General features: G+C 40.3%; 1 long non-coding RNA gene across 1 annotated transcript; it reads right to left on the reverse strand.

Moving 5' to 3' along the window:
- Nucleotides 1–3,199: 3,199 nt before the first annotated feature.
- On the reverse strand, nt 3,200–21,591 carry LOC116043319. The gene is made up of 3 exons (XR_004103442.1): nt 21,504–21,591; nt 19,311–19,313; nt 3,200–3,212 (listed from the first exon to the last, which is right to left on the reverse strand). It is a non-coding gene; the product is annotated as an uncharacterized LOC116043319 (long non-coding RNA).
- Nucleotides 21,592–27,133: the final 5,542 nt, after the last annotated feature.

Raw genomic sequence — 27,133 nt, forward strand, 5'->3', positions numbered from 1 at the left:
TAGCACCAGCATTAGTACAGTTTTAACAAAATATTTTAGTTTCCTGCTGTAGATGCACTCCAATTGGCCTCCACATTATTGTTTAACAATTGAATGGACTTAAAAATGTACGTGACCTGCAGCCTCTTAAGTTTCTAAGACCATGTATTAAATGGCACAAAAAAAACACAAAAAAAAACAGGAGAGCAAATTATTTTAGTGTATTCACCTTGAAATGCTGAGTCACTCCTGAGAACAGTATGTGGACAAAGGTCACATTTTTCTACTGTTAGCTACCAAAGTTAACCACATGTAATGTTGTGTTACCAGGTAGATTGTTAGACTGATTTCATGTAACAATAATAATGAATCTGTTTGCCATTGAAGTAAACTAGTGCAGTGCCCGTTCAAAACGGCCCGATTGCTTGGCCTCCGGTATTGAAGCGTTCTTGAGATCCGCTTATCCTTGAGGAAACTTCCCTTCCTCAGGTTGGGAATAATACACATGCTATGACTTGGTTGCCTAATTTGCTAACAGCTAGCTATCTGTGACCAGGCTATTTCTGGGAACAAATGCGTTCATTCCAAAAGTTACATCCCTGATGCTTTAAAGGTTTGGGTTTGCAACAATGTAACCTCTCTAGTCTCTTTCTTCATCTGTTCTTGAATGTACTGTAGTGAGCGATGGAGAGCGAGCAGTACCCAGCATACCGTTTGCCACGTAACAGTGGTACACTGTAGTGGTGCAACAGTAATAGGCATCCCCTCTCAATACACTACACAATGTGTAGCGAAAATAACCCGCTACTAATAAATATGTCCCGAAGATCTCAAGAGCTTGCACTTCCTTGGGTCCTCAGCAACACACTTGCCAAATAAAGAAATCGATCGGATGAACAATTGTTTAGTAAATCGAAGGAGAGACAGAGGCTTCTTCCATTTTAAATAGATTAAGGGTTATATTCATGCAGAATGCATTAAGAATGCAAACACAGAACCACATCTTTTATCGCCCTCACTTCTCCAGAAACAAATTTTAGGTAGCACTCGAGAGGCAAACACCGGCCCTATTTTTAAACAGTGTACCGTACTGATGATTTTGCAGGGCTGTGTGTAATGCCTGCATTTTAATTGCGTATTTGTGGCATCGGGGAATAAATGCAATTAACTCAATGTGGGTGGACTTCAATCACAAAGATGCACTGTAGTGAGAAAAAGGTTGTTAGAAGGTAATTATGACTTTGTGATTATTCATTATACTGTGTGTGTGTGTGTGCATATTTATGAGGATGTTTGTTGGCCAGCGTGTATGTACAGTAAGCAGTATTTTATATTTCATTATCAGAGAGGAATTGTGCTGAAAGGGGCATCTTTTGCTGTTAACAAGGTTGTTTAACAGTTGGTAATTTATTTTTTCATTCTCACCTTGGTGATTGTTTTGCCAACAAAACATGTATGTATGCTTATCGTAGTTGAATTTCTAAAGGTGGGATCCAAATGGAGGAAGTGAGGAGGTTAAGCAAGTTAAATTTATTAAATATGTATCAATACAGAATATTTAATAGAATGAATAGCGTTTCTGCCCATTAAAGTGTCTGTTATTCAGGTGGTGTCTGCTTTTGCATAACTTCTACCACTCGCTTTATTATTTTCTTCTGTTGCATGGCTAAATTCCCCATTATCATAAAATGTAACAAAAAAGTATTATCTAAAATGAATAGTGCCTTTATTGCAACATCTATTACTCACAATGTTGCCTGTTAAATACAAAATGGATCTCTTAGCACCACAGCTCATGAATATGAAATCTTTAACTTTCCTTTAGCAAAGAGCTGAACCCGTGACCTCCGCGGTCAGCAGGGAACTACCTCTGCACCCTTTACACACGGCTCAACCTCATAACTCTCCATCACACATCCACAACTGCGCCCACGCCCCTTCCCCCTCCTACCTTCTCCAACAGAGGGAGGCCCATTTGGAGCCTAGGGCTAGAGTGGATCCATCACCCTTCCCGTGTAGGATGAGGAATGTGCCGCCGTGCATCACCCTAATGGCCTCAGCCGTCAGGGGTGGGATGAGCCGGGTCTCCCCCTGCCGCCCAGGCTAAGTGCGCGGGGAGGTGATGGAGGACCGTTCTGTGCAAATGCATGACATGGTTAATGCTCTGCACCACATCAGAGACCAGCCATCAGTCTTTACCTGGCTGACAGATGGGCAGAGATGGTGAAGAGTTGTCTTATGAAATCTGAGGCTATTACACCACTCTCACTTTCATCGACATCATAAAGACTTTTTATTTGAGAACTTCCGGAAGTTAGCTGGATAATTCGGAGGCAATACTCAGGGTCTCCTCAGACCCAAAGGTCTTATTTAAGATTGAAATTTAAAAGTATTGGGCTTTTAGTAAGTGGTCACTCAGAATTATCTGTTTGTGCGAAAATTGAGACCGACACAGGGCTGCAATTAAAGATCATTTTCAGTCTATAAAATGCCATAAAATAGTGAAATGTGAAATATGTGAATCATAATTTATAATAATATAATAATATAATCTGCATAGACATAAAATGGAGAAAAGCAGCACATTTTACATTTAAGAAGCTGACATTATCGAGTAGTTTGGCAACCTGTCCACCCTTATCAAACCCCATGTTGATTCATTTTTGTTTGTTTTCGTTTTTTATAACTGGGTACTATTTTCAAAATCAAGTGGTTTCTCTCATTTAAAGATCTTGAGAAAGTCATCCACACCCTTTAAATCCTCTCATCCTCTCTGTATACTGGGATCAGTCAGTTGCTCCTGTCCTGTCTGCAATTGGTCCAGAATGGCGCTAGGCATGGGCCAGTTACCGGTTTCAAGGTATACCACGGTTTGAAAAAGTCAAGTCAACCACTAACGTTTTCAGTCATACCGTTCCTAAGGTATGAGCTGTTTTTTGTGGTCAAGGAGAAAAACTGCTGTTTAGTAATCCCTCTCCCTGCCAGTGTGCAGTGTGTTTTAAAATAAAATATATTGTGTTCAATTGGGGGGGAATATTTTTTTAACCAGACATTTAAAAAAAAAAAAAAAAAAAGACATTTTAAAGCTGTAATTGCAATACCGTGAAACTGTGATATTTTTGCTGAAGGTTATCCTGACAGGTACCCGGAATAGGCACCATATTACTACTATCCTGTTTGTCTATAAAGCCCTAAAGGGCTGGCCCCCTCCTATATCACAGACCTCCTAACCCCTTAGTCTACCGCCAGGTCCCTATGGGTCAGCTCACCTGTCTGTCCTGTGATCTAAACTTAAGCTCAGGGGTGAACACGCCTTTGCTATAGCAGCCCCTAGACTGTGGATTAGCATTCCTCTCCCTATCAGATCTGCCCCCTCCATTGACTATTTTACTGTAAGCTAAGGTTCAAAACACACTTTTATTCGCTAGCGTTTGAATCCTCCTGATGTGCCTGATTTCTGTTTTGGTGTGCCTATGAGCTGTTTTTGTGCCTGTAAGCTGTGTGCAATGTGTTTTTATATTCTTGTTTTTTTGTGTGGTTTTAACTACTTACTCTGGTCTGTACAGCAAGTTGGTCAATGTTGGTTGCTTTTTAATGTGTAAAAAAATGTGTACAAATTTGACTTGATAAATTGACTAATTGTTTATTCGCTGGACCAAACTAGCTACTAGTTACAAACTTCCACTTAAAGTCCCCCTTCCACAAAAGAAGTTCAATTATGGAGTTATAAATTCTTAAAGTTACATCAACTCTTTCTCCGTCATTGGAAAATTAAGAATCTATGTATATACAAATCATTTTTACGTATAGAAATATAACTGCTGGACACAAGATGTCTCCTACAGTACTTTTCCCCCTTCAGCAGACGAATGTGAAAACAGCCTTTTAGAGTCAAACTCTGCACATACATCATTTCAAGAAGGCCAAACATTCAAATTACAATTAGCAAGCAAAGTTTTTTAGTTTTTTTTAGTGGAGGGGGATTTAAAAAAAAATATGCACATGAAATAAATCATATATAAGAAATCCACATTGTAGGAGGATGCAATTCTTGCCAAATCCATACTTTATGGCAAAAGAAACATGCTTGTATGATGAAATACACACAGCAGCCTCAATTTATTATTCAGAAGTATGAGAAGGTAATTAAGTGATTTTTTTTTTTTTGGGACAGCTTGTCATGGCAGATCTGAAAAGAACACATGGGAACTCAATATTCTCTTTTAAGTCAAAACTTGCAGGGGTTTGACTTTCCTTCATCAACGGTGGCTTTCACTGTGCTCTCACGTTCTGCTAAATTCAAATACCATCCCCGTCTTGCTATGACTATCAAAAACTATAAAAACATTATGGCTATTACAGCACATTTCCATGATATATTGGTTTGCCTGTTTCCCAGCTGGACTTTCAGCAGGTGAGCTTTGATAGCGATCAGATATTCAGATATATATTTAAAGGGACTTTGCGACATATTCTGTGCTTGTCGTATGTTATTACCCATGACAAGCTGAGCTGATAATGCTTTGTGACCACTTAATGTTCCACTGGCCTTTGATGTGGCGTGTTGCATGCTTGCCTCGAAGACCCCGAGTATTTTTATCAGGGAGATATCACAGACACCTGGCGGTGAACTCTGCGGGTCTTCATTGTAATGTAATCTCAGCAGGCTCCACTGTGACACATGTCAAAGTGGTAGAAAATGAAGATCTGATTCACTCAACTACCTCTCTAGTAGCTACCCCCCACACTCCCCTCCCCATTTCCACCCTCTCTATGCCTCCCTCCATCCCTGTTTCTGCCTGAGATCAATCTATTCCTCAATCTTTCCACAGAGGTGCAGTGGGCACTTGCTACACGAAGGAGAGGGCGATGGATCTTGAGACAAGGCAGCAATTTGACAACGTAATTCTGATTTCATGAAATTGAAAGATGACTCTGGGGGGCAGATGGGGACGAGGGACTGAACTGCCGTGTCAAAGTGTCAAGCACACTAATTTAATTTCAACCTAAATGACATGAGGAGATTGAGCCCTAATAGGAAACCCCTGTGTTACTCATCTTACTTGCACATTATGCCAATAACATGGCCACATTACTTCTGTCAGGATGAAAAATAGCCTCTATTTTGTGTAGACAAATAGTAACACATCACAGCTATAGTCTTTTCATTGCTGCACTAATATGCTATTCAATAAGAGATGCCTGAAAAGTAATGTTCTTCATTTTAGTGAAAAGAAACATTCCTCATCCTGCCTTATGCTGAAGTTTCATGGGGAGATGTCGTCTGTTAATTCTATTTGAGATAGGCATGCACTGATCCGTTGCTATTATTGTGTATATTTACAGACAGAAAATGGCAGCATAGGGAAATTCCTGTCATCCCTAAAGTCCTCATTTTCCGAGCTACTTTCCTTTACTTAAAGGGTATTTGGTCAATGCAATGTTTTAAAATGACTTCAGAACAAAAAAGCAGAGAATGTCTCCCATCCACTGTCTTGACCACAACCGTCCCATCAGCGTCACGCTCGCGTGCTGACAGCATTCATGAGACACTGAGTGTCTATAGGCTACTGGTGTCGTCTGTTTCGCAAATTTTAAAAGCCTTGAGCAGCAGGGCAGGGAGGTTTTGGCGATCGGAGCAGAGTTGTCTAGTGCAGTTTGTCAATAAATAAACAGTGCAGCTCCTTAATACCGAACACAGAAGTTCCCGTGTCTTGCTTCCCAGCTGTTGGACAAAAGTGAAGGTAGAGCCTGTGGGATTACAAACAGGCGCAGAGTGTGCTGCCCTCTGGCTCTGTACAGAGATACAGCACCTCTGCTCTGCCTAGGTTGCCAAATGTAGATAAATATTTATTCAGGCCTTTTTATTAGGTATCAACATTGCAATTATGCGTGTATTGTCGGAAAGAAATGACTTTAAGTGTAAATAAACACACTTAGGCCCGTGAGACAGGGCTGAGATGCAAGCCTGATGGAGCAGATGCAGACAGCTGTATAGATTAAAGTGAGAGTTGCGTTAGACGCACGAGTGGAGAAACACCTCTGAAACGCTTGCGGTCGAGACACCGGGTAAGAGTCTAGTGGCTTTGGGCTACTGACACAGCAGCAACTGTGCTTTAGCTAAATGCTAATGTCAGCATGCTAACATACTCATAATAGCAATGCTAAACGTGCTGATGTTAAGCATATGTAATGTTTACGATGTTCACCATCTTAGTTTTGTATGTTGGTATGCAAGCATTTTCAAATTAGCGCTTAACCCTTAATTCGTTGTCTTGGGACCATGTTTGTTTGTACAAAAATACATGGCTAACCATCCCATAGTTGTTAACATAGATATTTCAGTCTGGTACAAAGCGATGGACGGACCCACTGCCAAACATTTATAAAAGCATGTCTCTAGAATTGCTAAAAACGTAGGGAATGTAGCAATGTAAAAAATGGCAAATGTCAACAGCGAATGCCTACGACTGCCCTCATACCTGATATGCTTAATAAGATCAGTGTTAGATTGCTATGTCTCCAAATTGAGCTGCAGATCTTTTAAGAACATGGAGAAATGGCTTGGGCGCTGGCAAAAAATCTGAAACTTAACACTTATAACAGGTATTTCTAGCCATTAATTAAACCCTGTACCGAATCAGAAAATTAGGAATCCAATACATAATTCGTTTTTAAACACAGATCAAATCAATGGGAACAAGCTTTCTAGGCTAAGAAAGTGGAATCAAATATGAGAAAAAGTCTAAGTTCTCCTATGGTGTCATCCTTGTCCTTTGACAAAAGTATGTCTGTTGTGAGCTTGTGGCCCACCAGCACTTACATTGTCAAGGGAAATTAAAGCTGGCCAAACAGATTAGATGTCACTGTGCTGAAAACACAATTTTTCATCTTTACCCACCACTAATCTCAAAGGGACAAGAAAGGATTTTTAAAGACGGGATAAAAACGTATGAACAAGTGTGGGGAGCGGAGGAGTGGAATGTGTGTCAGCAGAGTATTAGGTGGGCTATGAAACAAAAACTACAGTTGTTTTCCCAGTCGAGAGGTTGGCTGTCATGGTTGCTGTTTAGGGGACAGTGGAGTGCTTGCAGTTTATAGCCTGGATGTGACATACAGTATAGGTTCTGTGTGTGGGAGATGAGGTTTATCTGGAGGAAGGGATAACACGCACTGTCCAGCCAGATCTTTAGGGAGGTCCAGGAAATATTGCTCACCACAGATAAGCCTCACTGTCACTTGGCTTTGAGGACTATTAGTCCTGGCGTCCTGGTTGGCTCTCCAGCAAGCTCCCCGTGTCACCATGCTGTGATCGAGGATCGGCGCTGCTCTGGCCGGCGAGGAGGGATGCATATTGATTTTTCCTTATTTATATACAGTGCCCTAATAGAGGGGCTCCCCAAGCTCTTCTGCTGAGCAAATACTAAGGCACTGTGGCATGTAAACCAGAAACAAAAGTAGGAAATACAAGTTGTAATTTGTGCCACATAAAACAGACTAAGCAGTGAGGACATGTTTGATTTGTTAAAACCACATGTGCAGCCTGCATAATTTAAGCCATTGTTTATTTGTTGCTCTGTAAAGCACTTAGTGTTGTGTTATGTTGAAAGGCTCTTTAAAAAAGTTTCACCTTGACTTCAACTGCGTTTTTCTGTTCCAACCTGTCGTGATATTTCATTATGTTTAATGATGAATTTATGCACACAAAGTTTGACTCGCCTTCGATTCATTCATGTATTCTGGTAGGGAATATTGTGTGGTTGACCTCTGTCAGATTTGCTTGGTTGCATCATCCAGCTATACAAACTGCAGCAGAATGAGGGAAACAAACAAGTGTAACACCTGTTTTGGAGACTGAACAAATATCCAGACCACTTTTGTGAACTCCTTCATTGCTGCGGCCACTGAAGCACAGGCCAGTGAGCACATTAATCAGTCCAGAGACTACATCCATCTGTCGTATGGGCACAGCATGCTACGTGCAGGACCCGCGAGCTGTTGGCACTGCCTCCGCCTGTGTTGTCTCCCATTACTTCTGCCCATTTTGACTGTGGACCCATCAGGCAAGCTGGTGAGGGAAAGCGACAGATTTGGAGGGATGTTAGGTTTTCTGTCAGTGGAGGCTTATTTAGCTCTCAGGGCTGGAGATCAAATGAAGTATTGATACATACACATTGTTGTGATGCAGAATCAATCCAAATTTCCACATACAGTATGCACATATTTATTTGACATGATTGCATTTGTGCTTATAAATAGAAACGTACAGAGGCCCCATTTTATAAATATACAAACACCACATACTGTAAGCAAATGCTTCATGTTAACACAACTACAAAACAAAGGAACAGACTCTCGGAGGTCTTACATTTCCTATTTAGTCTGCTTTTTTCACATGAAATTGCACAAACGTGAAGATGGCTTTAAATGCAAAATTATTCATGAGGTTTGATGCAAAAAAAGCATTCCCCAGAGCCATTGCAGCTACAGATTTGACAAGCAAAACTTGAGAGCAACCAGTCTCAAAGCTACTGAATACATAAATATGGACTCCGCCCATGTCTCCTAAGTGTGAAATGTTGCAAAAGCCTGTGAAATTGATTTGTGCAAAACCTCTGCATCATTTGTCTATACCCCGCCCCCGTCAACACCGGATGGACATCCTCCTGAGGAATTACTAGTCTGCACTATCTAGTGCAAGGAGATATTTGTTAGGCTTGTGCGATGCTCTTCTTACACTTAAGTGTCAACTTGCTTACACATACTGTAAAATATTGTTAGAAGCACACAGGAACTTACAGAACAGTGAGACTTTTTATTCATGGCAACCGGACAAAGAACAACCTATGAAAAAATGGAAAGGTCACAGAAAGACTAAGCTGCTTTACAGTAGTGGTATCACTGAAAAGTAGGAATAACAATTGGTAAGTAAATGTAACAGATGACCGATTAGCTTGTTATGTATCTCTTTCCAAAGTTGTGCACAGTATCTGTACCTGTAACCTGCATTTAAGTTGATTCTGTGCACTCAGATGGTCTACTTATTTGTTGGGACTTCACTGAAAACACACTTATGTTTGGATTAGGTCTGAGCCGGGTATGTCATACTTTGATCATAGACAATTCTGTGGGTGCCTCAGGTCCCACGTAACTGTGTGCACTCTTGAGGAAATCCCACTGTGGGTGACCACATCAGGAAAATAGTAAGAATGGAGATAAAAAGAGAGAGACATGGTGTCAAAGCAATGAGGATTATACTGTTTATTATTATTATAGAGAGATTCATATTTTTCAGCAGAAATCATGAATTTGGCACCTATGTAACATCAGTTGATTTTGACGCACCACAGTACAACAAGCATGCACACACGCGCACTCACTCACTCACTCACTCACTCACTCACTCACTCACTCACTCACTCACTCACTCACTCACTCACACACACACACACACACAGTGCAGCCTACAGTAGATATTTTCCACAAAAAGGCTTAAAGCACACAAACAGTATGGTGCTTTATCATCAATATTAAAAATGCAAAACTGTAGGAGAAGCAGTTGTTAAATGGAACATGGAGTTGGAATATGTATAGTACACCATTCCCACTGTTCATGTACATTTCCTTTAGGAGCTCTTTGTTTTTTCCTGGTACAAAGATATAGCTCAGATTTATTTGAGAAACCTGCACATGAATACAGTAATTCTTAATGCATGTGTTCGTATTTTACTCTCATAAACCACATGAATGGTTAGAGGACGGATATGACACAAAATGTGATTGTTTCAGCACAAAAATATAACTGAAGTCTCCTTGCTGGCTGGTCCCGGGTGACAACCAACAAAATTCCCTAACTTGGGAAGAAAAGCTTTGCTGCATTCATACATTATAAAAAATCTAAATGTGACACTGACCTGAGTCTTAATATCCAACTGTATAGCCTGCTAGGGAGTTCATATATGCTACAGTTTCCTTATAAGGCAGGTTTCATCCAGGGTTGATCAGCTAGTTTGTAAGTGGTTATTCCATTTAGCATCTAACATGTAGCATCATAAATCATACAATCATCATGGCATTTATCCACACATTGAACAATTGATTCTTGATTACCACATTTTTTTCCCTGTAGAGCTGCCACTACATATACTGAACAAAATTATAAACACAACACTTGTGTTTTTGCTCCCATTTTTCATGAACTGAACTCAAAGATCTAAGACTTTTTCTATGTACTCAAAAGGCTTATTTCTCTCAAATATTGTTCACAAATCTGTCTAAATCTGTTAGTGAGCACTTCTCCTTTGCCGAGATAATCCATCCACCTCACAGGTGTGGCATATCAAGATGCGGATTAGACAGTATGATTATTGCACAGGTGTGCCTTAGGCTGGCCACAATAAAAGGCCACTCTAGGCGTTTTCTAGGAGTTTCAGAGAATTTGGCAATACATCCAACTGGCCTCACAACTGCAGACCACGTGTAACCACACCAGCCCAGGACCTCCACATCCAGCATCTTCACCTCCAAGATCGTCTGAGACCAGCCACCCGGACAGCTGCTGCAACAATTGGTTTGCATAACCAAATAATTTCTGTACAAACTGTAGAAACCGTTTCAGGGAAGCTCATCTGCATGCTCGTCGTCCTCATCGGGGTCTCGACCTGACTGCAGTTCGTCATCGTAACTAACTTGAGTGGGCAAATGCTCACATTCGATGGCGTCTGGCACTTTGGAGAGGTGTTCTCTTCATGGATGAATCCCGGTTTTCACTGTACAGGGCAGATGGCAGACAGTGTGTACGGCGTGGTGTGGATGAGCGGTTTGCTGATGTCAACATTGTGGATCGAGTGGCCCATGGTGGCGCTGGGGTTATGGTATGGGCAGGTGTATGTTATGGACAACGAACACAAGTGCATTTTATTGATGGCATTTTGAATGCACAGAGATACCGTGACGAGATCCTGAGGCCCATTGTTGTGCCATTCATCCACGACCATCACCTCATGTTGCAGCATGATAATGCATGGCCCCATGTTGCAAGGATCTGTACACAATTCCTAGAAGCTTAAAACATCCCAGTTCTTGCATGGCCAGCATACTCACCGGACATGTCACCCATTGAGCATGTTTGGGATGCTCTGGATTGGCGTATACGACAGCATGTTCCAGGTCCTGCCAGTATCCAGAAACTTCACACAGCCATTGGAGAGGAGTGGACCAACATTCCACAGGCCACAATCAACAACCTGATAAACTCTATGCGAAGGAGATGTGTTGCACTGCGTGGGGCAAATGGTACGTGGTCACACCAGATACTGACTGGTTTTCACATGGGGAGCAGTGAGAGGGAGGACAGCACGGGATGGTTCAACTTTTTTAATATGCTGCTGCGTCTCGCCACGTGACCATAGCAACCACAGAAACCATTCTATCACAAATACTTGGCTTGGATTCCCTGCACACTTCGGAATTTCTCAGAGTCTGGACGTAGACACCAAAATCAATATCTATCCAATTACTTGATTCCAAAGTATGTAAAACTCATGCAAAGGTCCCTCGTGAGGACTGCAAGGATCGGGCTGTGGCTTGACTGTAGCTTGAGGTTGTTTTTCCTCTGAAGACTCTGAATGTCAAATCTTTTTTGGTGTTTAATTAGGGAGTGCTTATCATAGGCACATGGCACGCTACTGAGGGGTGACAACACCCCCGTGTTGTAAAATTAATTATATCACTAATGTGGACCCTGTGCATGTGAAATAGCTGAACTCTCCCCAAATAGCTCATTAATCTTCAGACAGCCACTCCTGGGCTAGGTGAAGTGGTCTTGAATTTCAATACCCACCCTTGCTGGTCTAACCTTTCCCTCTCTCCTTCTCTAGCTCAAGCAGCTGAGGGGGAATGGGAACATTGGAGAGAGAATAACATTGTCTGCAGCGGTATCTCTAGCATTTCTCTTCTCTGAGTCATATAATTATACACACCTACACAGTTTGCCTAAACACACACACACACACACACACACAGGCATGAAGTTTAAAATAGAATATACCCGAGAAGTGCTGATGTATCCTGTGATTATTAAAAATGATCTTCTGCCGCTTTGGCATAAAAAAATTGCTCCATATCAAATTGTCCAGGTAATAAAAATGCCTCCATGAGAAAGACCAAAGTAGACCCCACAAGTTATTTCCTGCCCGTTCAAAAGTTGAACCAAGTTGAACGGATGACATTATTAGCAGTCGCCAAAAAAATAAGCAGGAATTCAAGTTTCCCTTATCTTTTAGCAGCTGCTTGGATAAAGGTAATTTTTTGTATACTGAAGACCTTTTAACACATGATTAAAGTTCAAACAATAACTCATTAAATGAAGAAATGTCACCCATGGACCTGGAAGTGCTGCTATGATTTTAAAACAGAAATCTCCAGTCGAGTCGCTCATTAAATTATCCTGTATGCTTAATAGCATTGTCACGACCAGTTTTTTTAGGAAGTATGAGGTGATTTTAAAGTAAAGAAAAGCTGTTGGGGAAAGTGCCTTTACTTACTTAGGTAAGACTTAGCCGTGTTGTCTTGTAACACATGACAAGTGAAGACAAAACATTGTAGGTTTTGGTCGAAATAATATATTTATACTCAACAAACTATTTCACCCCAAATACATTAAGTAGCTGGTCTGGAGCGTTTGGTCATATCACATGATCTTCATCAGCAGATGGAGTTTGCCAAGTTGTCATAGTCTATATCCTTCGCATTCCACTTCTGGGATTGCTCCGGTGCTGCAGCAAATTCCGCCGGATGCATGTATTTTCCATTTCCTTCCGCTTTCTCTGTGTTGGAATTTTAAATTTTGTGGATTTATGAGGACTATTGTTGACTGCTCTTCAGATCTCTGCATGGTAAATTGAGACAGCTAAGTAGACTATATGTCCAATCTGAGTTTCCTCTCGCACAACTATTTTGCAGCCGCTTTGTGCAGAGTTTAGCACTGCCCATGACAATTCTGATTGGTTTAAAGAAATGCCATTAAACCAGAGCATGTTTTCCTCCCATCCCCGAATGCTATGTGGAGTAGCCAGACTCTCCTGTCTCTCCATGTCACCAGGGGTATTTTTTCAAACTTTGAGAAGGTCTGTCCAAAGCGACAGAAGACATTATACAATGGTTTTATCACTCAACTTTATTAACTTCATGTTTAAAATCAGTTTAGTGCCCCTTTTAAGGGCTTTGCGTTCAGTTGGTTTATTTTTTCAATTAGTTTTTTACCTTGAAAACAACAGCAGTTGAGTAAACGATTTTACATCAATGTTCATTTATTGACATGATTGAAAGCTCCAGAACAGCCACTAAATGGACCCTGGGGGCCAGATGTACTAATACTTTTGTGCCCACTTCAGGTGTATTTGTTTCGCAACGTGTGCGTAAAAGCATGGCGAGGTATGTACAAACAGGCCGCACTGAGGTAAAAGCACAGACTGCCTGTTGCAGGGACTGAAAATGGCAAATTGCGCTTTTCTGTGTCATGCATATGCATTCATGGGAGGGTGAAGGGGAAAGTGGGAGTTTCCCATAAAGAGATGGGAGGGGAAGCGTAAAGTGCGCCTAATTATGTATTCTGCGGTATGTACAAAAAAAACCCGTGACAGCGCCCCTGCCTCTTAAAAGCAGGTGTAAACCAGCTGCAAGCAAGTTTCGTCGCATATGCCTCCTGGTGAAATGGCAGCAGTAATCCAAGCAAGACGAAGACATAGTCCAAGGAGATGAGCTGAAAGATTTTTGCCACAAGGATCACACTTTTTCAGTTGAGTGAACACAAAATCATTAAGCGTTACAGATTAAGCAGCCATGCAATATTACAGTTACTGGAAGAAATCAAAGATCACATCAAATCTCCGACTCAGCGTTCACATTCCATTCCAGCAGTTGTTAAACTCCTCGCTACATTACAAATATTGGCATCAGGATCATTTCAAACAGTCATAGCATCAGCAGTGGGAATATCGCAGTCTGCACTCAGCCGTATCATAGCACAAGTACTTAACGCTTTGCTACAGTGGAATTTACGGTATAGTTGGCAGAGAAAGGCGCTGATTACCCGATGAACTGCAGGTTTGGTAAATACGACGTAAGCTGAAGTATCACAGCGTGCTCTTTCTGCGGGTTCGCCATGGCGCTGATAACGCTACATTTGCAAATATACGTACATCTGGCCCTGGGTGTCAATTGCTGTTTCCAAGTAAAGAACGGATGTTAAAACAAAATAATGTGTATACTTAAAGTGCTGTCTGTTGTAACCTTTTTCCGTGGTGCTGCTGCTCAGCACTGTTAAGTCCATCCGGCTGCTGTCCATGATGCTGATTCTGCCCGTTTCCTTGGTGTGTGCTCCTGTTTTCAATTTGACTAGAATGCAGCTTATGTCAGAAATCAGCTCACCAATTATCCAACTGCGAGCTGCATCATATAGCTCTACAACTTTCCCACCTCCGTTTTTGGATGTGTGGATCTTGTATTTTCTTTGTTTTGCATCAACAGTGTAGTAATTTTTGCAAGCCCTATTTAGTGTAAGTATAGTATATTTCTTTGGTGTGTTATTTTCCCCACTGTTTGTGTGACAGTGAGTATCTAGTTCGTTTGCCCTGTTGGCAGTAGTGGGTTATTTTGCTGCACTCCTGCTATTGTGGTTATTAACACTGAGAACTGTCCTGTTCCTCCGTTTTTCTTTGCACTTGAGTTTTCCTCAGCTGTTGGTACACTGATCGTCAGTAGCTTGAATTTTTTTATTTAGCATTTATAGAGACGAAAACTGCAATGACAACAGGAAATGTGCCTGTCATTGCCAGACATTACTAGGAACCGAGCCAAGACAGTTCATAGGCCAAGTTCAAGAAATCCAAAATATGTGGAGTGCACACAAAACTCTTAAGAGGTGGACTGGAAAAGTACACAAAGAAGAAGTTGAACCACGGATCAAACCTCTTTTATGAACTTGGATCCCACGTATGAGAAGTAAACAGCCAGACACTAAGGAAATGGAACAAAGTATGTATAGAAAAGGCAACAACCAAAGTATATCATGTTCTGTATTTCCTCAAAGTTCCCTCAAATGTAATCAGACATGCACTAAAGGACATCAATGTTTTCAAGAACCGGACTCCATGTAGTAGTTGATAATGGCCTGAAATTAAGTCCTAAATGTTGATTTTGCAATCCTGTTGCCATTACCTCAGGCTAAAAGTGACATGATGAAGCACCATGACAATCTAACAGCCGGTTCAGTTTGTTTTTCTTCTCCTCAGCAGTAGCAGCACAATTTTGTTTTTAAGTATTCATTTATCAATCATCCCATCTTGTTTACCCATTAGCAGCTCCGTTCCAAAAGCTTCTTATCACCGTTTTCATCCATTAAACTACATGGATTGCATGTCAGCTGAGCTCACTCTCCGTCATCCCAATTATGATTTCCTTACTGCGTGGTATGTTTGTACACTTCATGTAGTACATGATTGGTTCTCTTATGCAATTGAGTGAAAATGAATTGTGACTTTTTTTTTCAGTGCCTGTGTTCAGATGTTCTGGTTTTGGGAATACACCTCTCCTGATTCTGTTGTGTTGTTCATCTTGCCGTGCTGGTCTTTATTATTACCTTCACGTACAGTGAGCTCCTTATCGGCAGAAAAGAAAATCTTTGAGCTGGATGGTGAATCAGTGGAAAACTCTGTTTTCCTTCATTACCGCCTATTAGGGTGGTGCCTTTTCAAGCCAAATTGGACTGGAGTGATCTGAGAAAGGTTCATAGAGGAATGTTCTTTAATCGGCTCTAAGGGTCTGCATGGTGGGCCTGGGGGATGAACTCTGTTTCCTCACTCTAAGAAAACAAGCTCAGATGGTGACTCACGGACTAGTTTTTGAAGTGTTTGCAATTACTGAAGGAAAGTGTGACTTCATCCAGAAGTCTGGGAGAATAGGTAATTTATGGTATTATATCATATCATTTTTGTGGAGTGTGTGTATGCCTACTTGATATTGTACAAGGACAAGTACTCATTTGTCAATCCAGGAAGTTTCATAAGTGGCCTATTGTAATAAACTTTTATGTTCTACACCTTGTCTTCTGAAAATACCCAGCTTTATACTGTAGTATATTTTGTCTGTCATTCCTTTTCTCCAAGATGAGCTAAATGGCCAAATGTAAACAAGACCAATAGTCTGCCAAACATGCAAATTTTTAGGAGATGTAATGTTTAACATGTTCACCATCTTACTGTAGTTTAGCATCTTAACATGCTAACATTTTCAAATAAGCACAAAACACAAAGTGCAAAGGAATTTGGTCGGAAACCAAGTAAACTTATTACAACTCATCCTTTGGGGAACATGAAGGTCTGTATCACAATTCATGGCTATCAAAAGTTGTTGAGACATTTCATTAAAAACAAAAATGTCAACCTCATGTTAGCCCAAGAGCAAAAGTAAGGGGAACACAAAAGTTATAAGGATTCATCCTCTGGGGCCCATGAATGTCGGTACAGAATTTTAATGGAAAATATTTCCAGCCATTTACCATTTGTTGATACAAAGCAACTAATTTTACAGACCAAGGACTGAATTTTTAGATGGTGTGTATCTCTTTATAACTATGCACATATAGATCATAATGATGGTATTCTGCCACATTCTGAACAGAACCAGTCCTACTCCATGACATTTATCTTTTCAACAATGATTTCTCACAGCACACACTTGGAATTCATTCATGGTGCAATACTACATGATACATAGAAACAACTTGCTGGCTCATATACTGTTGTGGCAATCAGTCACTGATAGCATGTTTTCCCTGGCTATGATAAAAATAACAACCCAACACTCAGTGCAAGATTAAGTCTCCTGTAGCTTCACACTCTATCCTTTTTACATACCTGCCCAGGTTTTTCATATCCTCAGGCCTCAAAAGAGCTCAGCACAGAGCAATATGACAAATGAAGTACAGTAAGAGCCACCCAGGCCAAATCTATCTGCTTTATTGGTATTCACCGTTTCCTCCCTCCATCTGCTCAGCACATCACAAGCTGATGTCTCTTACCCCTGCCGCACTATTTTTACCTGCTCCCAGATACTGTCTCCCTGCATGTGACGTCAAGAAAGGGAGAAGAAGAGACAGAGACTGAGATAGCGGTTCTCATTCATTTACAGTGGGGCGGGGGTAGCTAGCTCCCTGCTGTCATCCTCCAAGAAAGTAATCAGTATGTAATAGCAGAAAGTTACAAAGAGACATGCTTATACCGCTATATTTGACTCCTCATGAAGAGATTGAGTTGGCACTGTGTTCCATGTTAAGCATGCTGGTCTTCAATGAGAGTGATAGTTGTGTAACAGCATTATCTATGTTTGTAAAAATCAACCAGCATGCTCCTTTAATCTCATGTCTCTTTTTTATGACAGCAAGGTTTAATGGCAGTATGTAAATGCGTTGCATTACCGTACATTTTCCTAACCTTTTCCTGCTTACAGTATGTTGAACTCTCTGTGTGTGTGCACATGATGATTTATTTCAGTGTGCTTGCTGGTGTATGAACTCAGTCCTTGACTGTACATGCACACTAGTATAATGCGCAGGGGATGTACATTTTACATACTTCTTTTAAGCGATTCTTTTTAAGTTGTAATCGTTACGATTTCAGACATGTGTGATGAGAGAAAAGCAACTGGTGTTTCTGTGTACAGCCCAACAAAACAAACGTTTAGCCAAATTTAAGGATGCCAAAAATGACTGTTTTGTACACATTTTCGCGGTCAGTGCTAATCTTGGTGACAAATACATTGGGTTTCCTGTGACTGCTTCGCAACAAAAGCCATGCCGTGTGCAGAAAAGATGTCAATCATAAATAGTATGAAATATAGATTTTAAGTTAAAGCGCATATATTATGCTCATTTTCACGTTCATAATTGTATTTAGAGGTTATATCAGAATAGGTTTACATGGTTTAATTTTCAAAAAACACCATATTTTTGTTGTACTGCACATTGCTGCAGCTCCTCTTTTCATCCTGTGTGTTGAGCTCTCTGTTTTAGCTACAGAGTGAGGCATCTCACTTCTGTTCCATCTTTGTTGGGAGTCGCACATACAAAGTGACGCACATTCATCACAGAAGTAAACGCTGGACTACAATAGAGCTGTTTGGAGCAGTTTGTGAACAGTGTTTTCTATTGGAGATGGTCAGTCCCTTTGGGGTGGACTTTGGGCTTTTTCACTTTGTATACCTATTACATGCACAAAAAAGATATATGACACAATAAAGGAAAGGGGAAAAGCCAAAAAGCATAATATGAGCACTTTAATGAAAATCTTAAGAATCATTACATTTATAGTAAAGAATCAGTGATCATTATTAGAAATTCCATTATAATGGAACACTAAAAATACTCTCCAAGTCCTGACTCTTTACTTCAAGAATGTATTTGCGGCCACATTCACAATGCACAGGAGCAAGAAATCTAACACAGTGTGAGAGCACGAACATAACTAAGATGGCTGTTAAATTTAGATACAAAGGGAAACAACGTGATGGTAATCAATGTGGCTTGAAGAATTGATCGTCTCTTCCTTCTGGAGGTTTAAAAAAGGGCATTAGACGTTGGAGTTTTGCTTAGTGCCACTTTAAATTGTCTATTAAGACAATATGCAGTCCATGACGTGAAGATTGTGATTGATGAATAATCAATTAATAATCGTGTACACAGCTAAAATGCATAACTGTGAACATAAGTGAGTGTGTACTTGTCTTGTATGCATGCCCACACCTTTGTCTTTAAACTGCATGGCTGTAAAACTGCCGTTGTCTTTGTGCATGCTTGCATGTGTTTGTTTTCTATCTCATCAGGCACCACAGTGCTCCCTGCCTGTTCACAGCATTAATGCTCAACCTTGTCCAAGGTTAATCTGTCACTCTTGCTGTGTATTTGCATTCATTCTTATCTGCACCTCACCACCCAACTGACTGTCGATCTGTCCCGGCTGCTGCTCAAACTTAATCGTCTTGGTACATTATAGATGAGCCTCCAACAACATAGACACAGACACACACGCGCACACACACACACACACACACACACACACACACACACACACACTCCTCCCTATTGCTGAAACCTCCTCTTTTCTTTAGAAACCGCCTCCTAACCACACCCACAACACATATTCCCAGACTGTCAATATTTGCTTTATGTTTAATGTCTTAGCGAGCCATTAAGCTGACTGCTTCTCAGAAGTAATATATTTATTACTGCATGGGGGCTAGTGTTGGATCTACGTGTTTCTCTCTCCAGGCAGCACTAACTTTATGCTTGCGCAGGAGCTGTGCAGAAGGGGCAATGTGATAACTCTTGTTCCTTCATTTGGAATAATGCAGAGGCAAAAGTTAGTGTGTACAATGTTATATAGTTTATCTCGTAATGAGGCAGCATACCTGAGCTTGGTTACCTTATTTTAGAATAAATCAGCACAGGAACATGCAGAACAGTAACTAACAATATTTATGTAAATGAGTGGGTGCCGCCAAAGTAGCAGCGTGCATCGCTGTCTGCCACAGTGTCTTTTTTTTATACTTCCAAAGGGAAGGTGAACATTTTCAAATTCTACACACACCTGTATATCTGTATTCTTTTAATAGATTGTTGTTATATGTAAGCAAAGTTTCTTGGTGGCCAGTGGAGGTGGATGCTGGTTCTATTTTTATCTTGGCTTTTATGTTTTTGAGACAGTGTCAACAGACAACAAAATATGACATAATTGAGGGGGCACATTTTTGGTAACTCCATACAGTTGTTCTTTATACTTTGACTTAGTTTCATACATAACATATTTTATAGGATGATCATAACGTTTTCTATGTAAAATCGAAATATGGCAATTAACTAGACAATATAGCTAATAAAAGAAAGAACTATATTGCCTCTGAAATGACAGTGAAGTACCACCAAATTGTATTTAAGGAATAACTGCACCCAGTGTAATAATCCTTATTGTGCTTTCAACTAGTGGTACTTTCATGCTCCTTCCAGCAGCACCCAGCTTTAATAGAAAATATCTACATGAACCCAGTTCTGCAGAAAGCGAGTTGTTCTTGTTAACAGCTACCTTCCGACTTCCAATTCATTTTAAGTAACAGTGCTATCTCTCAGGAATACCATCTTATTCCTCGGAGAAAACTTTGTATGTGTTGTATACTATATACAAACATGCATACACACACTGCATGCACAAGGTTCAACTTACAGCCTAAAAACAATGTTGTAATTTAACATCTTACCTTTCAGCATGTTTGCCTATAAAAGCTGTCCAGGAGGTTATTTTGCAACATCACTGCAGCTATCTTGGGAATCAGCTGCTACCACAAAATCCCCAGCTGGCAACATCAACACTGACAAATAAACACAGGCAGGATTAATTTAATTTTTTTAAGTTACAGTACATCCGGAATGCACACTCGCAAATCATTACCATAAATCTAATGCAGCAGAACAATATTACTTATTAGGGGTAGGTTTACTTGATATCCAAAACGTATCGAATTACGCAAAACCTTATCCTCACACCATCAATGAGGTCATGAGCTCATACAGTAGTTATACTGAATGAAGAAGAGCACTGTCAGCAGACTGTTGTACAACTCAGTGAACTGTGTTGAGATGTCTGTGGGAATATAAAGGGCAGAAGTTGAGTCCCTTAACTGGACATTGAGTGAGTGATTGACGTGTGTGTGTGTGTGTGTGTGTGTGTGTGTGTGTGTGTGTGTGTGTGTGTGTGTGCGCGCGCGCTGGCATTGACTGTTGGGTGTCATCTCTCTCTTTCCATCCAAACATAACCCCCAACTTTGTCTCTCTCTCCCTCCCTCTTGTGCTGGTGACATCTTGACAGATTAAAATGCTGTGTGCTCCAGTCCTTGGTTGGCCACACTGGTGAACTGCGGGGACCCCATTGTGAATCAATACAAGAAAATACTATCTCTGGGACAGACATCACCCACCCGTGCACACATTCTTACACGGACAATAAAACCACACAAGTGCAAAACATATGTAATGTATTATAGATACAAGTAGTTAACCGAAATATAGCAGAAAATTAAAAAAAGTCTTCTTTTAGCTCATTGTTTTGGTATTAGGACCCCTTACTTTTTTGCTTCACTCTCATAGCTCTCGAGACCCTTGATTCCGGCTATATGTTTTTCTCATGAGAGACCAAAACAGAGCTTGAAGGAGTATATTGAACTGGCTGGCCAGGAACACAACTTTAAATTAATTATATTGTCGCTCTGTGTCTGCTAGATGTGTAAAAAGGCAACTGTATACTGATGCTATATGTCAATGATGTGTTCACAGCTTATACCGCAATTAAGTAACACTGCTTATCACTTCTCAAAATTGCCACATTTTTGATCGATTTAAATCAAAATACCCTCTTTTTCAAAGAAGAATGAATGTGATATTTCTTTAACCCTTGTCTTGTCCTCAGGTCAAATTTGACCCGTTTTCAAAGTTTTTTATATCAGAAATATGGGTTTCTTTCAACCACATTGGCCAAAATAAGTTGGATGCATTCATGTATGTTCTGTTCGCAGGTAAAATGAATGATTATTTCTATTGAATTGTTGGTGATTTTCAAAAAAAAGTTTAAATGTTTTTAAAACCGCATCGAACTAAACTTTGACATAAACCAGTCTGTGATTATCCATCGACATCCTCTGATCTTAATTAGTCAAAATAATTCATAATTACTGTTTTTTTTTAACTATAAAGTGAAGTATAATGTCATTTAGATTAGGTTTATTGACCATGAATAAAAAAAGCGTTTAAAAAAAGTGACAAAAATGTTGGAAAAAGCATAACAAATTTTCATTTGCAATTTTGACCTGGAAGGACAACAAGTTAATGGTCGACGGGAAGACAACGCAAGGGTTAAATGGCTCACTGATTGAGGAATGCCGTGTGTAAGCAGTCTGCATCCTGAAAACATGCCACCCATGAAAGCTGAAATGCCTTGTTCTGAAGCCAAAACAGCATGTTACAAAACACTATCGTCATACGTTTTTTTCAAAGTGATGCAGTAGTTACTTAGCAGCTGGTTTTAGTTTTTGGGGCAAATACAGACCACCTTTATACAAGGTGATGGGTCTGATGCTTGTTAGGAAATAGTTATGCTATGCATTTCATATTTATTTGCGATGGAGGTTGAAGATCAAATTCTGAGTTTATACTTGCAGACGACGCACACACTCAGGCACACACATGCTGTTATAACTACTTCTATTTTTAGATTTGACCACTATGAATGTACTACTTGGTTCAAGAACAGCTTGGTTTGTGTTGCTCCTATTGAATATCACTGCAATAAATCACATCAGATGTGGAGCATGTATACTGTATGTGGCATTGCATTAAAGTCATACTTAAAGTAAACAAATCTGTTCACATGTCCGTCTGCATTGTACACACTTGTGTACACACACGTATTCAAGCATTTGTTGCGAAGACTTGACCTGTAAATGTCTCTTTGTTACTTGCTACCCCTGTGGTCGCTAATATCAGCTGACGGATCCAGTTCAGGATGCCACGGTGTTAATCTGCTAAGTAGCGCTGAAGTATCCATGATTCTTTAGTAGCTGTTCTGGAGCTTTCGATCACATAACGTGGATTTCGTCAGCAGAAGAAGATTGAAACTTGACGATCGTGTGATGTGATTGAAAGCTCCAGAACGGCTAGGAAATGGACCTTGTGGTAAGACTATTTTATCAACTTTACACGTTATTTTCCACCAAATGTGCATTGCTTTGGCTTTTCTTTGTCATGCTCATATTATATTGTAACCAAGCATTTTGGTTTTGCTTAACAGGGCAGATTTATTAGAAAACAGGGCATTGTAGCATGTCATCACACCTTCTTTTTGTTCTTCTTTTCACTTCTTTTTGTTCATCAATGACACAGGCTTTACGGCAAACCCAAAGGGGACACATCACCCTGACTGAAGAAATATAAAGCAAACACAGAAGTTACAGTATATTTGCAGAACTTATTAGGAAATCAGCAAAAGGCCCTACAGTGTATATATCACTGTGTGATCTTTACAGCTCTTGGTTCCTATGTCATATACAGTATGTAGTCGAACAGCAAAGTTTGCCGGCGCAGCATGCCAAGGCCTCTATCTCCTTTATGGAATGTTGGACAAAGGATGGCCCTGACTGTTGTGTCTTTATTGATTCTGCCAGGGTGCCTGAATGTAATTAAGGGGAATTAAACTCAAGCCTGCTGACGCAAATCATGGCCGGAGGTAATATAATGTCTAGATGAAGTGGAGAGATCCATCCCAACGAGGAGGTGGCCCTCTCTGACCCTGCGTGGGCTCAGGCAATTAGCATTGGCAAAGTGCAACTCAATAACAAAATCTCCAAAATGGAGGAAGTGCTTCCATGGCTAATCCCCTCTGCCGCTGAGAGGCCCCAAGCCCTTTTTTTTTAGGAGGCCATTGAGAATGCAGGTCAGGGACGTGGAGAAAGCCAAGCTGCCATCAGTCTAGATACTGGAGATGGTTGGACAGCCGCCAAGTGGAGAATTATGTAAATGTTTGTTCTAATAATAAAATGCAGTTGAATACATAAATATGTCAATAGATAAGCCTTGTTTTTTTCACCATATGTTGTTTGGAAGGGCAAAGCAGAGGGGCCATCCAGGCTTTGAAGCCATTCTGTGTTTTTTTTATACACCTGTTTTTAGTTTACATATTGAATATATGTATATATTTTGCTCATGTGTCCTTGACTTGGGATTTTGTGTGTATAAAATGGCATATGCAGGCTATTTGGAATGCAGAGATAGATGCGTATACTGTAGCACTGCGCAAAGTACACATGCAGTAGCTCCTTTTAATGCATTTGTATAGTGTGTCCACCTCATTAGTCTGTTCCTAGTTCTAAACGCTGGTGTTTGATGTGGAAAATGCTCCGACCATGTGTTGGGGCTTGTAATAATGAATGTTTCATGCAGGATGGGCCCAAATGATCCATCAATTCCGATTAGATTGTAATTACTAGGGTAGAAATATATTCAAATTAGTTCATTATCAGTCAGATCAGGAGCAGACCAAGCCAGTTTGACTATTTACCAGTGCCTCAAGTGTTTATGCTGCGATTTAAGAGAATGCTGGAGTGATTCCTGCAATTAGGTAAGCATATGTCTTGATGTATCATTTGAGTCAATTAGCCAAGTGCTCTTCAATCTCAGATCTTTACCGTGCTGCTGCTTCCTTTTGCATTAGGATTTTGTCTGAATATGGCAGAGGAAGGATGGTTTTTATGCGGGTCCTGCAAAGTTCAGAGTGTCAGGTAGATAAATACATGGGCTGACCAGATCGCTCACTCTCTATCTGTCTCAGCCCTCCCTCTCACTGCCAGCATTGGTTTCCATTTCTCCAGGTCACTGCTGAATGACTGCAGATTACATCGGCTACTCTCTGATGTCTACGGGGACGAGGCCATCAGGCTGAAATGACACTGGGTGGTGACAGGCGGACCCCTCGCCGACACCCACCGACATGACTCCCATTCACAGCAGCTGGCCCCATGACACTAATCTGATTCTGGTCTGTAAAGGGCCTGTTTTTCCCCCACCAGTCTCATGCTAAAACAGGAAATGACCAGCAGGGCAGACCATTCTTGTGTGACTTGCAGGTATTGCAGAAGAACCTGATGAATTTCTATTTTTTTTCGCTCCTTGAGTGCATCTATAGACACAAATCCAGTGTGTGCCTTTTTTTCCTCCATTTTTCTTCTCTCTAAGTGTAGCTCTACCTTGATTCAGTGGTTTTTAATAAGTGAACTTATTATTTTAAGTAATTCATTTAATAATAGGGTGTTCAAAGACCATAGAAAATGGGTTTGATGGTCAGTGCTGAGTGGCTTTTGAATTAAAAGGGTTTTGTATGCTGGGCGAGTTCCAGATGAATCTGTAAAATATATGTTGAGGTGGGGAAAGTTTCTTCATTCAAATTGATTTTTGCCATGTCATTGCCATGACTTTGTTTTGGCTGGCATGTTTTGACTGGCTAATAGTGTAAACCATCAGGGAACACTGGCTATCCTTTCAAAGAAACTCACCCTCCGACCATGTAGCTGTGGGGCATGCAAGGTGAAGATGAATTGGGTCGGCTCGCTTGTTTTGAGACGAGAGACAGGCCTCCTAATTGGATATCATCTCACTCTTTTTCCCTAATAAGTGCTGCATTGCTTTATGAACTGATATTAAGATGCAAGAGAAATAGTAATTAGCTAAAGGTTATTACCAGCTAGGGGCGCATGGACATGGAGCATGCTGGGCAATGTAATGATTGCACACAGGTTTGTTTATTTTGGCTTATTGGTTCACCCTTACATGTACAGCTTTTCCACAACAGATTCTTTAGATGCTGATTACTTAGCTTCACCCTGTTAAATTATTATATGATCATATTAATTATATTTTAGATGTAAGAATGCTCTTAACCAGTGGTCGAGGATATATCCTTTACTTAAGTAGAAGTAGAAACACTACATTACAAGAAAAAGTCATGCACTGAAAATGTTACTTAAAGAAGAGTCTATATCCACGACGTTCCACTTCTGGGATTGCTCCGGTGCCGCAGGAAAAATTCCGCCAGATGCATGTCTTTTCGCCGATGTCCGTTTCCTTCTGTTTCTTTGTGTTAGAATTTTAAACTCCCGTCGATTTATGAGGACTATGATTAACTGCTCCTCAGATCTCTGCAGGGTAAATTTAGACAGCTAGCTAGACTGTCTGTCCAATATGAGTTTTCTGTTTCACGACTAAAACAACTTTGGAATGTACAAGTTCCACCAAAACAAGTTCCTTCCCGAGGCTATTTTGCAGCGGCTCCGTGCGGAGCTTAGTGCCACCCATCTCATCCCGGAATGCTATGTGGACTAGCCAGACCCTCCTCCGCAGTGTTGTGGAGTTAGGTCTGGCAATGCAAGACTAATTAAAGATTAACTTAACACTCAATCCACTTTTAAGTCACCACTGCCTGTGCTAACGTTACCTCTGCTAAAGCTTCACTAAGCTAACGTTAAGCTTGCGTTCAAATTGGGTTGTAAGGGTTCAAATGCTTTTTTTTTTTTTATATGTAAAAGGTATGTAAATAGTTAGTTGCTCTTTAAGTACAAATACATAAGTATTATCAGTTAATGTACTTAAAGTAAAAAAAAAAAGTTAGCAATGTAGAGAAATGGCCTCTATGTGATGGTTATTAAATTAATCTGCCGATAGTTTATTTTTTTTTTTTAAATCAATCCATTAATTATTTAATTTGTAAAAACTAAGGGAATAGTGAGAAATTCCCATCACAATTTCAAATATCTTGTTTGTCCATCTAAAAGTCTAAAAGCAAAATCATTCCATCTACTGCAATTTAGGAGAAGGAAATGCTGCAAAGTCTAACATTTTAGGACATAAGATGTTTTGTATTTTTGCACGTAAAACTATTGATCAGTTATCAAAACCGATGGTGATTCATTTTCTGATAGTGGTCCAAGCTTGAATTTAATATACTGTCAAGTAGTCACATCTAAAGTTAGTTTATAAGTAACTATAGCTGTCGAATAAATGTAGTGCAGTAAAAAGTACAATATTTCCCACTGTAAAAGTATTACGTAACATGAAAAGGAAATACTCAAGGACATCAAATTGCTATTAAAGAATAGCACTTGATACTATTCACCACTGTCCTTAACATAACAAATAATCCTAACACCATCAACAAGTGCATCTACCTCTGCGTTTGAATACTGCAAACCAGTGTGTTGTAACAGGCTACACTGCCGTTCCCTTGTTTATATTGTTAAAGACTCAGATGTGACTTTATTCCCAGCAGAGCCATTCATCATGATGCCAAGGCAAGAGTGCTCGCGGCTTTGATGCACATAGGTGACTTCACCCTTATAGGAAGCCTTTGCTATGCTCACCCTTGACACTGATTATCACATGTACAGTATTTGACATCCAACATTATGGTCATCTCAATGCAAACACACACACTTGCATGCAGGATGAGGAGGCGGCAGCAGAGCATCAATATTGTGGAACAGTCTGTTATAGTTACAGAACCAGAGA

The sequence above is a fragment of the Sander lucioperca genome, chromosome 17 (genome assembly GCF_008315115.2).
Source record: "Sander lucioperca isolate FBNREF2018 chromosome 17, SLUC_FBN_1.2, whole genome shotgun sequence".
Classification (NCBI taxonomy): domain Eukaryota; kingdom Metazoa; phylum Chordata; class Actinopteri; order Perciformes; family Percidae; genus Sander; species Sander lucioperca.